The following is a 16,249-nucleotide window of genomic DNA, read 5'->3' as shown; positions in this document are numbered from 1 at the left end:
CACATTACCAACTGTTCTTTAAAAATAACAGGAGCTGTATATATATACTGGGCTTCTAAAAAACCCATGAACAGATCAACATATGTGGGGGCAAAACTAGCCCCCATTGCTGTCCCTTTAATTTGTAAATACCACTGATTTTGAAACTGAAATGCATTATGTTCCAATACGATTCTAAGTAACTGAATCAAAAATTGTCTTTCGGGTATACTATACGTTCCTGATTGTTCCATCCAAAATTCCACTGCTGTTATCCCTTCTGAATGTGGAATATTGGTGTACAATGATTGTACATCAAGGGTCCCCAAACTATCTTTATCTGAAACTTGTACATCTTCCACCAGTGAAAAGAATTGTTTAGTATTTTGAATCCTGGCTGTTATCAAAACTAACAGTCTTTTTAATTTACATTCAAGATATTCAGAAAGTGGTTCTGTCAATGAACCTCGTCCTGCCACTATAGGACAACTTGGGGGATTATCAAGTCTCTTATTAATTTTGGGGACCATATAAAAGTATTGTGGAACCGGATGGTCAACCTGCAGCTATCCTTTTAAGTAGGGAGTAATAATACCTTGTTCAATAGCTTCTTGTAGAAACCTATCTACCATAGATTTGTACTCATAGGTAGGATCACTACTCAAAACAGAATAAAACTGTATGTCTGACAATTGTTTAAGTGCTTCACTTATATATTGAGCTTTGTCCCAAATCACAACAGCCCCTCCTTTGTCAGCACCCACTATCACTATGTTTTGGTTATTCATTAACCATTTCAAAGCTTCTTTTTTCTGTAGTTGTCAAATTTTGAAACCCTGAACAAAAAACACTAGATTGATTAAGATGCAAATCATTTAATACTAACTGTTCAAATGTTTTAATGGTGCTGTGATAAGGAGGCTTAAACATAGATTTTTTAAAATGAAAACCTGGTGGTTCAACTGTGTTTGAAACCTGCTCCTTTTGTGCATAAAAGTACTTCAAATTTAGTTTTCTACAAAAATTTTTAACATCATTAATAACATCATATTGAGACACAAAAAAAGAAGGAACAAAGCCCAAGCCTTTATTTAGCCCACTGAGTTCACTAGATGAAAAAGTGAACTTAGTTAGATTTATAACTAAATTATTAATGTCATTATCCTGATGAGTAGCAATACTTGTTTCAGAGTCTGTTGTTGTAACAAATTGTCCTGAAACATCTTCGTTATGGACTCTTCTATGATGTTTCCGACCTGCCCTTCTAAAGGGGTCTTGTATCTTTTTGAAGCTGGTGAAGGAATATCTTGCACTTCACTTGTTTCTGGTTCTGTGTCTGTGTTAGAGACACTAGAAGAATATTCCGATGCACTGGATGGTATATCTTGTCTTCTTAAAATGGACTTAACCCTTTTCCTTTTGGGCCTGGGGATTTGCTTGTCTTCTGAAAACCTTACCCCTCGTTTTTGCTTTTTCCATGTATAAACTGTTGCCATTTTGAAATCATTAACATCCCATTGATATTTATTCATTTTTCATTTACACAGTTCTTTGTCATATTTATCAGTATCGGTGACAAATTGAGTATACAAAGTCTGATAATTAGATGCTGCTGCATAACCATTAGTACGTTTAAAACACTGTTCCAGCTTAACTACTAGATCGGGTAGTTTCTCATAATGTTCCACAAGTAACTGTAAAAACATGTTGGAGGCTGTTGTCTGTATAGCCCTCCATTTATTCATAAACTCTCCATCATCTGTATCCAATCCTGGCTCCACATACACTCTAAGCCCTCGCGGAATTATTTTTGTCTCTAAATAAGCTTTTAAAAGTTTACAGTGCCAAACACATGAGTGTACCCGTTTAGATGCCTCTGTTAATTGTTTAAACATTTCTGTTAAATCAGTTTGGCTTACAGCAGTTTTATTTTGTAAAGTGTCCCATTCAGCATGAGCAACTGTAAAAAATGCACTGTCATCCTTATCTGCCACTATATTTTGCAAATATATGCAAAAATTTTTACCTGTTGCCATATTTAAGAAGGTTGTTGTATTTCACCACTTCTGGCCCAACTTTAGCTATATTAACAATCACCGTGAAGTAAAATCGCCGCCAATAAATCCCCAGGCCCTCACGATCAAACTGAGCTTCCAGGGAGATGTACCAGCACTGAAAAGTAAACACACCATCACACGAAGAGTGCATGGAACATCAATGTGGTGCTCGGAATCCAAAACTAATACAAACGCCAAAAAAAACATATTCCAGCACTCGAATAAAATCCAAACAGCCAAAGTTATGAGAAGTTTATTAGGCAACCTGCCCAACACAAACACAGACCGGTGGCCGGTTTCGCTCAAAGCATCCTCAGTGTGCAACATCATCAGGCAATAGCCCGGATTTAAGCATATTGGCAATCAAGCAACTTACAAACATTTTGAAGATACATGCACATATTTCAACCATAATTTACCATCAGCCATATATGACATTAATTAAACTGTGTATATATATACATATATATATATATATATATATATATATATATATATATATATATATATATACACACACACACACGCACACATATATATATATATATATATATATATATATATATATATATATATATATATATATATATATACTATCTATATATACAGAATATCTGTGTATATATCTATAGCTATATATATATATATATATATATATATATATATATATATATATATATATATATATATATATACACACATCTATGGTTTCACTTCAGAATCCTGAAATACCACAATCCTGAACTTCATAATCCAGAACCCAAAATCCTGAAAACTCAAAATCCTGAATCACAAAATCCTGAAGATATGACAATATTCCAGTACAAGGACACAGAGGGACACATACAAGACAAAGGATAGCACTTTTCACCAAGTATGGGCAGGGGGGAAAACACCCCTGCACCCGCCCATGTGGAGGTGTGTGCACCCCACACCCCCTGCTAATTAAATATATAAACTCCAAGACTGGACTCCACTGAAAAAAAATGGCAAGCATACCATCACATGTGTTCATGACTGCCTGTTGTAACCTTAGTAACATTCCCTTTTAACTTACTATACTACAATATAACTTATGATAGTATAATCTTGGAGTTGATATAGTTAAATAGCAGGGAGTGTGGGGGGCACGGCCACCTACATGGGGGGGTGCAGGGGGGCTTGCCCTCTTGCTTATATTTGGTGGAATGTAATCTGGTTTATGTTCTCTATAGTCAGTATATGTATCCTGTGTGTTTTCTGTCTTTTGGGATTCAGGATTTTGAGTTTTCGGGATTTTGAAATTTCAGGATTTTGGGCTTCCAGATTATGAAGTTTTCTGAAATTCAGGATTGTGGTATTTCAGGATTCTGAAGTGAAACCATATATATATATATATATATATATATATATATATATATATATATATATATATTTATATGTGGGTCTACTTGATAACACTGACACGCCAAAACACTAACAACAAAATAACCGACACGACAAAACCGAAAGAAACCGAAAGAAACTGAAAGTTCAAAAACATGAAACTTCATATGCCCGACAAACCACAATCCCGACAATCAACAAAACAAATACCTTTCCTGAAAAACACAAACACAACACAAGCACACCGAAAACCTTACAAACCTACACTAAACCTTACGTACACAACTATCTATGCACTAGCCTTTAAACAAACCTTAACCCTAAGGTCCGTCACTATCGCACACTTACCTTACCCGCACCCTGTCCCTAACTCACTTAATCCGCCCCTAACCCTTAAGTCTGTCACTACTGCACACTTACCTTACCCGCACCCTAACCCTAACTCACTTAATCTGCCCCTAACCCTTAAGTCCGTCACTATCGCACACTTACCTTACCCACACCCTAACCCTAACTCACTTAACCCGCCCCTAACCTAATGTCCATCAATATCGCACACTTACCTGACCCGCACCCTACCCTAACATCCGTTGCAATCACACACTTACCTTACCCACATCCTGACCCTAACGTCTGTCCCTATCGCCCACTTACCTTAACATGTCGGTGTTCTCAGCTTCAGGATTCTCAACTTTCGGTCATCTCCATTGTCGATCTTCTGGTGTAGGTGTTCTTGTTGTCGGCGTTTAGCACTTTCTGCATTTTCAGGTAGACATATATATATATATATATATATAGAGAGAGAGAGAGAGAGAGAGATAGCTGTGTGTGCATGTAGTTAGGTAGCTAGCTAAACAGACTTTTGGAATTTTCCTTTTTTTAAACAGATGGTGTAATTTTGAAAGTGTCAGGACTGTTAGTATCAAGCTTTTCTTCAGCAGTAGAGAGGCTGATAACATATACTTTCACCATGCATGACCTCCTTAAGAGACAGCTTATGTATTGTGAACAAGAGACCCCAAGACTGAGTCCCTGGCCACAATTCATGCAAGTGCATGAAAGTTATAGATGTTATCTTCAGAAACCGCCTGCTGATTATGACCTCTGCGGTAAGAGACAAGCAGACTGACTTCAACGTTATTTATATCACAATAGATCTTAAGGTACTTCTTTAAAATAAGGTGATCAGTGGTATAAAAAGTCACTAAAAGATCAAGGAGAGCAAGAACCAAATGCAGTCATTTATTTTCTCTCATTTATGAGGTCACATGACTCTAATAAAGACCTCTTCTGTATTGTATGTAGATCCAAAACCATACCAAAAATTATGCACTAGGATATTAGGTGTTAAACAGAAGTGCATCTGAATGTATACCACTTTCTGTAAAACCTCTAAAAGGAAGGTTAGAGATGGGGTGGTAATTCTTAATAGGTTCCTAGGTTCATAGTTATATTCCAGGCTAATGACCACCAAGGCTTTTATAAGCCTAGCCATGCAATCTAACCTAACTGTATCCCCATGTATAGTGGGTAGTTATTAGGAGGGGGTATGTTAGTTAGGAAATTTCTAGAGTTTCTGTGAGGGGTATGCAGGAATGAGCATTACTGTCTGCCTCTGTATATCAGAGACATGAAGGAGATACCCAGGCTGAATTTCTGATTTCACATTCATTGATCAAGGTTATGCTTAAATAGAGTTAGGGATGGACTCTGCTACACATGCCTGGGATCCTCTGAGACACATATTTGTATCACCAACATGTCTTATTTCTGTTACAAGCAAAACTGAAATCCTTTGATTAAGAGGTTCTGAGACTGTTCCTTTTGCGGATCTGCAAAAAGTCCATCAGGGCTGGATCTGAGGATGCTTTCTATGTTAGGCATAGATCGACTCTCAGTAACCTGCAGGAGACAGAGTATAGAGATAGGGCTTTAAGGTAATTCATATAGGACACTGTGATTATACCTTGGATTCTCCTGGTAAGGAACCTTTGATGGTGTTCCAGTTGCTCCATATGTTTGGTCAGGTATATGCCGAATGGGCATTATACTCACTGATAGGCTTGATAAGAGATGAATAAAGTGGCACTATGACTTTCTTGGACCTGGATGCCATGTGCTTACTCCCTCCTCTCACCCCCTAAATGGCCCATCTCAATACTGGAAGATTGCCAAATTCTGGTAATGGCCACACAGGTAAAAAACGCAGTCTCCAACGCTAAGAATACAGCATCCATGGGACCAGATGGCATCCCGGGCTGTGTATTACATGAACTACAAAATGAACTGGCACCTCACCTAAGTGTCATGTTTAATCATACCCTCACCTCAGGCTTTGTGCCCATTGAGTGGCACACAGCTACAGTTATCCCACTCCACAAGGGGGGATCCACCTTGGATCCCGGGAACTACCGCCCCATCAATCTGATGAGCCTGATCTGCAAGGCCATGAAATGTATTGTCATGGAACTTATAAACAAAGACATTGGCAACCTTAAAACACTGGACCCCCACCCAGTTTGGGTTCGTGAAGGGCCGATCTGATTGTCTCCTGAACCTTATTGACTTCTTCAAATCAGTCTCCAGAGCTGTGGATGATGATAAGGCAGTCCACACAGCCTATCTAGATGTCACCAATGCCTTTGACACCATCCCCCACTCTGGAATCATAGATAAACTTACTAAGCTGGGCATTAATCCCTACATCACTCGATGGGTTGCCAACTGGCTTACTGACAGAACCCACACTGTAAAAGTAGCTGACTCTGACTCCAAATCTAGCTCCAGACAAGTGACAAGTGGAGTATCTCAGGGTTCAGTCCTGGGACCTCTTTGTTTGGCATCTACTTCTCTGAAGTACAGGCCAACACTAAGAAACTCTGGCTAACAAAGTTCGCAGATGACTGCAAACTGGGAGCCATTATTAAATCCCCAAATGATGTGGATACTCTACAAAAGGGCCTTACAGAAACAGCTGCTTAGTGCCAGAGCCATGTGCTCAAGTTCAATGCCAAGAAATATATAGTTATCCCTTTTGGGAAAAAACATGTACTCATGAATTATCACATAAGTGGCAGTACACTAAACACCAAAAGTGTGATAAGAGACTTAGGGACACAATTGGACAGTGGTCTCACCTTCAATAACCACATCGCCACAACAGTCAGGAAATCCTTCTATGTGGCACACCTCATCACTAAGGGCTTTTCATCCAGAAAAAAGGAGGTCATTGTCCCACTGTCCTCATCCCTCATTAGACCCATTATAGCATACAATGTCCCATTTGGTATGTGCCTCTCAAGACATCTGCAACAACTGGAAAGCCCACAGAAATACCTCACTAAAAGAATCACAGTCCTAAAACAGATGCCCTATGCTGACCGCCTTAAAAAACTCCAGCTATACTCTGTAGCATATCGTCTACTCCGACGCGATCTCTGCTTAATATACAAGGCCATGTCAAACCCAGAGCTGTTGGACATGCTACACTTAAAGAAATCCCAATCCCTCAGAACCACATGCTCCAGAGATCTAAATCTTGTCATTATAATAAACAAAACATGCTGAAGGGATAGGTTCCTGACCCAGAGACTCCCCAGACTCTGGAATAGACTGCCCATACATGTGAAGCAGAGTGCCTCTTTGGCCCTCTTCAAAAGGAACCCTGATGATTGGATGGGAGAAAGGAAATTCACCCTGGGGATCACATCAGTCACCCTGCTAGACAGGGGTCCAGGGAAGTAAATAGTGTGGGAAGAAATAGCCAGGGAATTGTTCTGGCTAGGCTTGTATAGGCCCTAGGGCCGATAGCCTAGTACCAGCCTATGAACCTATGGACCTATGAGTTGGATGACATAGAATGGTTTTCTTTCTACTTTGGCCACATGTTGTCCAAATGCCAGATTGCTGTCTACATATTAGCCTGAATTGCATTTTTCTCAAACAGCAGTATAATACTCTTCTTGACATTGAGATTTTGTCTGTGACTTTTGGCACCAGCCATTTGTCTATGTTAGACCCTCTTGCAAGATGTTTTTGTCATGGGGAAATCTGTGATCGCTCCCAATTTGCAGTCATCTGCAATCTTGTTCATCCAAAGGCCCTTGACATTAGCCTTCACATCCAAGAAATAGATGCCAAATAGGAGCAGTTTCAGCATGGTGCCCTGAGGTACCTTGGTAGTGACCAGTCTCTTATTGGAGGTGGTATCATCAGTCCTGACTTCCTGTGTCCTATCTGTCAACCAGATGACAATCTAGTGAGTTACGTAGGAGTTTATGCCCAGTTTAGAGAGTTTTTAAACTATATCTGAGTCATGTGTTAATAAGGTCCAGAAATCATTATGCCTGTCAGGGTTCTTATTTTGTAAGCGAACGCTTAAAGTTGTGAACGCTGTTTAATCAATGTGTTTACCTGAAATGGCGAGATTCTGAAAGCACAGAACAGCGATTTTTTTTCCCAGGGGAAAAAAATCACTGGGCCGTTTTCGGGACTTTGCCATTTCCTCCACTATGGTGTGATCTCAGAGTTGGTATATTTAAGTAGGGGTGTGTGGAGGGCTGTGTGGAGGGTGAAACCCCCCAATTTATTTTGTGTTTGTGTGTTACGGATCAGCAATGTTTTAACCTGGGAAAAAATTGCTGATCTGTGTGTTTGGCATTTTGGATTTTCGACGTGTTTGGGTCAATGGTACAACGCTTGCAAGTTCAAGTGTTCACTGATATAATATAGACCCTGCTTGTGAGTATGAGGCAGTGTATGTTTCCCAGAAGTTAAATTCTCCCATGAATAGGGCATTTGGTTTAATGGTGAGTGTTTCCAGTAGGTCTGTGTTTGAGCTATGGGATCCTAGCGACACAGAGGGTGACATAAAGTGTGCTAGGATATGGTATGGGATTTGTCTGTGGTGATTTGGTGTGGATAAATTCCAGAACATTGCCCTGTTTAACAACATAGTGTTATGATTGTTGCTAATATAGATTGACTCCTCCACGTTTTGTCCCTGTCTATGCAGCTGATGGTCTAAATGTACGAAAAGCACTGAATCCCTACACTGCCTGAATAATTTTACTGATTTAAACAAGTCTCAGTAACAGCACAGATGTCAATATTCTCCAGAGTGATGTGTGCTTCTAGGCTGTGGAATTTTTTGCTTAGGCACTGAACAATAACACCTTTAGGTTTCTTTGCATCTTATTTTCTACTCTGGTAGGTTTTTCACTTTGACATTGCCTAAAAAAGGCTGTCGGGGGGGGGGGGGGTGGATAAAATTTTAGCCAGTATTCAGAAGCCTAGAGAACACATTTGCATACCATCCTTTTCAAAGCAATGTGGTCTGTTTTCCATGTCCTCCCATGCTGACAAATATTAAACCCCCCTGGAAAGACACCAAAAAATAAGCCAGTCAGTTATCTTTTATTCATATTGTGGCATCATCCTTGGTGATAGTAGAATGCTGCTCAGTGCAAGGCACATACCTGCATAAGACACATATTCAGAGAGATCAACAACATCTGTCTTCATGTAGTCCAGCGAAGTATGTCTCATGTTGTTAATGCCCACATGGACTGTGATACCTATGGCATAGTAACTTAAAAGCATATGTAACTTGGTGGATCCTGACACCAGATAATCAACTAACTATCTTCTCCTTGTTCAGCCTGCAGAGTGGGATATCTGTGTGCTGTACAATAGAGTCCTGAATGACATGACTCCTGGTTAATGTTTAAGCTTGCCTTATGCACTTTCATCTTGGGTATACACTAGGTGTAGGAGTATGTGTGGTGTTTGGTGTTGCTTTGGTGAGTACTTTAGAGATTGCTGAGGATAGGTGTTACCATTTGTAGGCTTGAAGTTTGGAAAGTTTGCTTTTAGTGCCTCAGCATAAGTTGGTCTATGTGTATGCGTGGTGGACACTATGTTTGGTGGCTGTAGTGTGTGTGTTCTTGACAACCTTGTTTGTATGCGAGATTTTTGTGTGAGTGAAATTGTGTATGCGCATCTTTCACATATTGTCTGTTTCTTCAAGGATTAAATGGTTGTCTGTGAACATGAGACAGTTGCTACTTTGTCTCAGGATGCCCATATCAAGCAAGCTGGATACCAGAGACATTTGGGAATTGCATAACCATGTTGTCCGGGCCTGCATTTGGGTGGGTACTGTAGGCCATGGACTGTGTTATACAGAGGTCTCCTTGGGTTGTCTCTGAGATTTGAAACAGCACTAATTTAGATTGTGCTAATATTTGTTAGTAGTGGTGTTTAATTCGTAAGCTAGCTGATCTAAGCTTGTCTCTGCACAATGGATTTATTTTAACCACACCGAGTTAGAGGTTTCAGTTCTAATGAAAGTTTTATAGATAAAATTTACTATCTGGGCATTTGTATATGTACAGGGCACTGTTAACCTATTGATGTAATAGCACCAAGAAATATATCTTGTGAGTGTAATGCTACAACAAAACTTAAACTACCTTGACAAAGAATTTGCAAGTGTTAGGGACCTTTAGAATAATTTAAAGAATTATTTAAAGGCAAAATCAACAAATAAAGCAAAAATAAAGCATTATCAATCTAAATAGTTAATTGAAGTACAAATCAGTTATATAAATCTCATAACCCCCCCCCCCCCCACACACACACACATATAGATAGGAGTTGTGAGAAAAGGAGCAAGAGGCAATTTATAATAAGGGAGGTTTACTCAAGTCAAATACTGGTTTGCTGGGTGGGCACAATATTATGGATATAGGGAAAACAAGGGTGGAAAGTACTTAAAGAGGTTGTACAATAGGCAATGTCAATGAAAGAGAGGAGGGAGAGACTTTAGAAGTCGGATTACCATAAGGGACAGAAGCCAGAGACACAGCCTTTTAAAACCACAGCAAGCAAAGGGTATGAGGGTTGGTCAAGAAATTCAAACTGGAGCTCAAGTACTGTTGTTAGAATTTCAAAAATCTTTAGCTTAATGTGTCATTGGGGGGTGGGGCAGACTCAGAGAACAGGGGAAAAACAATAGCAAGATAAATAGAAAGCACTGTAATGCAACTTTAAGTGGTTATATACAGCTATAAAAAGTGCTGAAGTACAAATCCTGGAGCAGAATTCACAGTACTGCCAATACTGCAATCTCACCACAAATTAAGGCACTGGATTACTGGAATACAACTTTAAGCAGGTATATACAACCATAAAAGGTACTTGAGCAAAAATCCTGGAGGAGCATTCATAATATTTCCACTACTGCAGTCCTACCACAGACTAAGGACCCAGACCATGCAGAAGTTTACCAGTAAGACTGTAATAAATGACTAAACAAGACTCAAATCCAGTAGCAGATCACATTCATGCCACAGCTGTGAAAGAAGCTACAAGACTGGCCAAAATACAAAAAGCTACCTTTTACATGTAATTCTACTTATGGAAATAGTCTACTATAGTGTATAAACAATGCTAAAACCTTCATCGAATGCACAGTCTTCATAGAATTGCAAATGAAGCTACAAGGCTAAGGTCCCAGAACAAACTAAAAAATAAAAACAGATAAATGGACAAAAAACAGAGACGTATAAAAAGGTATCACATACAAGTCACTATTACTTCAAACTTCAACTTCAAATATTTAAGCAGAATTTAAATTCAAAGTTTTTTTTGTTCTTCCCTTTTGATGAAAAGCTTGTATCTCACATTTGTCAGAGTCTTAAACTCATTGGCCATAATCTGGATGGAGTCCCTTAGCCAGAACCATCTGATACTGAGATGGCCTTTGTCAGAATTTGCACATTGCTTATGCCTCTCTGATGTCTATAAGTGGTCAGTCACTGCTGAGGAGCAGTGCTGCCAGTCCATATTGTCTTGTTGGCTTATAATATGGCCATAGAGAGGGCTTTGGGTAATCTCAGCTGCTGTAAGATCACACCCTGGATAGAATTTTACATGAGCCCTGCTTTGATCATGAGTTTCATTAGACATGTAGACATGAGCAGCACATGGAACACAAATGGCAGAGGACTTGCTTGTTAGGAGACGAAGTTGTGGTTGCCCATTACTCTAAAAATGAAACACAGATCTAATGTAAGAAGGTGTCTTTTGTGTAATTTGAATTCTTTCATATCTGATAGCCCAGCTATGCCCTTCAGGTTAATGGATAGGTTGTGCAGCATGCACCATGGGGCCTTTTCTTCCACTTATTTTGTGAGGAATGTACACACATTTGGCAAATAATCTTATTAAAATAAGATAGTCATTTCCTCTTATTGTTTCCATGATGTATCATAATGTTTTAATCCCAGGTGGCCCTGTCTTTTGTTGGGATAAGTTTATTTATGGTGAATGTTTTAATCTCTTTATGTATCCCACTGGGCTCTGGATCCTGGACAATTGAGTATTGTTTCAGATATGTGGTTCCAGTTAAAAATATTGTTCTGTCTTCACTGGAGGGTGAGATTTTTCTGAGAGCAAGGGATGAGAGTAGACTGACTGCTGCATGCTTTGCCCTAGAAGATCTCATCAGGTTGTAGATTAGCAGATGACATGTTTGCTTGTCTTTTTGGCTTTTCACAGTTAGGGTCGCCACAGTGGAACTCCGGTCCGCTAATGACTGGCAGTCGATTTTTATGGTGCCGAGTTGCCAGCCTGACACCCAACCTTCAGCGAAGGCACGCCCATTCATGCATGTCTTTCTGAGGCCACTCGACCGTAGGGAAGACATGCAAACTCCACACAGAAGGCACTCCAGCCGAGCCGAGAATTGAACAGGAGAACCTCTTGCTGTGAGGCAACAACACTACCGCTGTACCACCACGGCTTAGATTAGCAGATAACATGTAATAAAATTTAATATGGACAAGGATCTGCTTCATATTACTGCAATATCTCAGATTGTCATCTCCAGCCTTTAAGTCTGATCTTTTCAGGCCTTCACTAGGGCTGTGCTTTGGAATACCAAGATGATGTATAAAAAGCTGGGTGTTACATTTGTTCTGCAGTGGCACATGATGAGGCCTTGCAGGGCAAAGCATGCAGTAATCAGTCTAAACCTATCTCCTGCTCTACAACTCTTTATCGGGGGGGGGGGTCTAAAGGCAAAGCGTCAAAATGGCAGAGGGTTAAGAAGTGCAGGGAGTCTCCAATGCAAAAAGACTATCATATGGAACCCAAGTAAAACAAAAGAAACAATGAAAAATGAATGATCACAGAGGCTAATACTTGCAGCAGAAGCAGCTTCCAGTATTATAAATCTGCTTCATGTAGCTTTAAACAAATTCTGCTATTGTATGTATAACACTATCACCTGGACAACACCACTGCCTTACTTTAGAAAGACTATGAGATTCTTCATCTGCATGTTATAGACTGCACTTTGAAACATACCCCCCTGCCACTTCACAATTCTTCCTCATCCTTTCACCATCATTCCTTTAATGGTTTCCCTTTCCTGCACCAGCCATTCAATCTTTTCTCTTGCTGCAACAATAATAAAACCTGTCATAATGAACATATGCAAAATGACTTCCATTAACTCTTTAACTTGTAGACTTAAGTCCTTCCTTTTTGCAGAAACAAAATACACCCGGGTAGTTGACTATTAAGTAAAAGAAAATAACAAAAAAAAGTATGAACACGACCTGGAGATACTCCAAAAAGAATTATTTAGTCACAAGTAAAGTAAGTGCTTTCATACAGGATAGTATCTGTACTTCTTCAGACAAGACAATACAATACTGAATGCAAGACCTTATATACACTCTCCAAGAATGTAAATCTAATGAGCTCTATCACATGGTCAATTAAACATTAAAAATAAATTTCAAAATACCTCAGTAGTGTACATTAGAATAGAATATACTTCTAATGTACACTACTGAGGTATTTTGAAATGTATTTTGAAATGTATTTTCTAATGATTTTTTATATTATTCCAAGCTAGGTCTTTTATTTAATGTAATTAATGTTTAATTGACCATGTGATAGAGCTCATTAGATTTACATTCTGGGAGAGTGTATATAAGGTCTTGCATTCAGTACTGTCTTGTCTTGTCTGAAGAAGTACAGGTACTATCCTGTACGAAAGAGCTTACTTTATTTTTGAATAAATAATTCTTTTTAGAGTGTCTCCAGGTCGTGTTCATACTTTTTTTTGTTATGTTCCAAGTTTGATTTGTGTCTTCATAGTATTAAGTAAAAGAAGACAGGTGGAACTTGATCAACCAGAATTAGCATTTCTGATTTAGGTTATCTTGAAAATAGTAACAGAAGTGCTAACTGTTCAGACAGCTATTATTTTCTTTTGTATTTTGAATTTAGTCTTTCAAGTTTGATATGTGGATATATTTATTTGTATTTACTATAACTGGTTGTGAACTTTCAAAGGACCTCTGAATCCATCTTACGCATAAAAAAGTACAAATGTAACATTAATATCACTACAGCAAGAGAGAATCACAGCTTATTTTTGTTAAAAAGAATCACTTTCAAACATCAGAATAAATTAGTTACAGTAAAGGTTTGTGAAACTATCCATCAACAGCTGAAATTCTTAAGTGAAAGATTGCCATTAAGTACAGCTTCAGATAAACTTTTTTAACTGGTTTGCTTGAATCTATAAAGATCACAGTTTTATTTATCATATTCATAACACTGACCATCATCAAGTAAAACCCTTTGTAGATTACCTTGCACTGAGCTCCAAAAGGAGTCCAGCCCACATCTTCACTGGAGTAATATGGTTGAAGATGACAGGTTTGATAAAGTTGGAAATCACGCACCCTTTTTTTTTTTAAAGGAATCATTTTGTAGTTAACATTCCATCACTGTGTACGGACTAGCCAACAAGGCATAACAAAACCGAACTGTCAGCAGCCTGTGCGTCTGGCTCCTGAACATGGCATTAACTGAGAGCAAAGGGTAAACTGAGAGGTAATTACTATTCACTGATTTCCTGTGGGAGGAACTGTAGTACAAGTTGTTCCAATAACTTTATAGAGGGATGGGGTGGGGGTGATATGGTGATTACTGACAGTTTGTATTGGATGTTGGCTGTAGGTTTCAGCTGATGACAGAATGAATATTTAGTCAGTCAGGGACCACTATCTATAGCAGTCTGTATGAAGAAATAGGTGGGCATAACAGTCTCTGTCTTAATGAATGTGTATCTTGTCAAGGTAAAGGAGAAGCGGAGAAGCAAGCATTGGATGCCAACCATTACAGTCACCAAAACTATACAAAGCGATTGTTGGGAAGGAGTCTATCGTGTGCTAGGCTCAGAAAAATTCACTGGTCATTGTCACAGCACAGGAAAAGGACCTGAAACATTACCTTAGTAAGCAACCACAAATAATCATGCACTGCAAAACTGAGGAGTAACATTTTTCTGTTTATAAATCTTATGTGCCATTTAATAACACAGCACTGAAATGTTCTTGTACTTGAAGAATATTGATAATAATGATGTGCTGTAATATGATCTGAAGATCAGTCAGATAGTTCTCTGTAATTTGCTATGTTGTTGCTGTAAGTTACTTGCAGTCACATATGCAAATCTAGCTGTTTATTGGGATTTTTCTACAAGTCTATTCTATAAATGATCACACTGCCAAACTGCTGTATCCCTATCAACAAAGTGAACATGCAAATAAAATAAATGTTGCTGGGACAAGATGGAAACTAGTAGAGGTGCCATCCTATGTAATGAAGTTGCAATGTACAAGTTGTGATTTTTGGCAAGAAATAAAAAGGACTGTTTTCAAAGAGGGGAGTGAGAGAGAGAGAGAGAGAGAGAGCACTGTTGAAAAAGGTATCTTCTTGTCCCCAAGATGCACTGACCCTTGGCATAGGAGTGTAGGGGGATAGTCTCCCACCAAAAATGTTACAATATATTTTATGAAATGGGAGTTTAATTATCTTGCTTCATTCAAATGTCCATTCCATTAAACCAACCTTGAGGAAATAGGGACTATGTCTGTGGTGAACCCTGCGTGACTGACAGTGAGGTTGTTGCTGTTGCTGAAAGGCTAGTAAAAGGTTTGTGCACTAGGTTTTCCTGGTGCTCTGTGCCAGACTAGCATGGACACTGAAGATGTCTCTCTACAATATAAGTTGAACAGTACTTTTTATACTCCTAGTTATACTGACAAGCTGTATGCAAATGGAAGTCAAAATTATGGGCATCCATGATATACTGCTACAGACAGTGCAGTTATGGAATAAGGAGCTTGAACTCCTGAAACTTAGCCCTCACATGCCAATTTAGGGCTGGAAAAAATGGACTAACTTTCGCAGCTCCAGTGACTGGGCTGGGAAGCATCTAAATAAAAATATATACTTTTTACAGCCTTTATTGCAATAACTTTGTTCTTTTGCCTGGCTACTGAGATTCAGCAAACATTTTGCTGTTTGTCTCCATATATATTAAATGAGTTAACTGTTTTTTCATAACTTGCTGTGGATGTTAACTTTCCTGACTTGCCTCATTCTGTCCTTTATGCTGCAATCCAGTCTTTCCTGCTATCCGTATTTTGTTATTTTGCAGTGTATATTTTTCAAAGGTCTGAATTTAATATGACATAACAGCTCCTACAAAGCTGACAAACACACAGCTGGTCACAGAATCTCTAAAACCTAAAACATTTCTCCTTGTTTGCAGAAGGCCATCAGTCCTGTAACCCCTGATGTGGTGGCAAGGCTCCATACCCCCAGTCTCTATATATACCAACTTCCAAGGTCACACTTTCTCAAAGAAAAGGGAAAAGATTGAAAAGAAATGCAAAGCTTACCTTCTACCTCATCTCAAACAACAGGACACACAAAATTTGATGACGCCAGTGCTGGCATTCTCTTAACTTGACGAC

Source organism: Protopterus annectens, chromosome 2.part1 (genome assembly GCF_019279795.1).
Source record: "Protopterus annectens isolate FY-2018-M chromosome 2.part1, PAN1.0, whole genome shotgun sequence".
NCBI classification, from domain to species: domain Eukaryota; kingdom Metazoa; phylum Chordata; order Ceratodontiformes; family Protopteridae; genus Protopterus; species Protopterus annectens.
Note: the sequence above shows the minus strand (reverse complement) of the source record.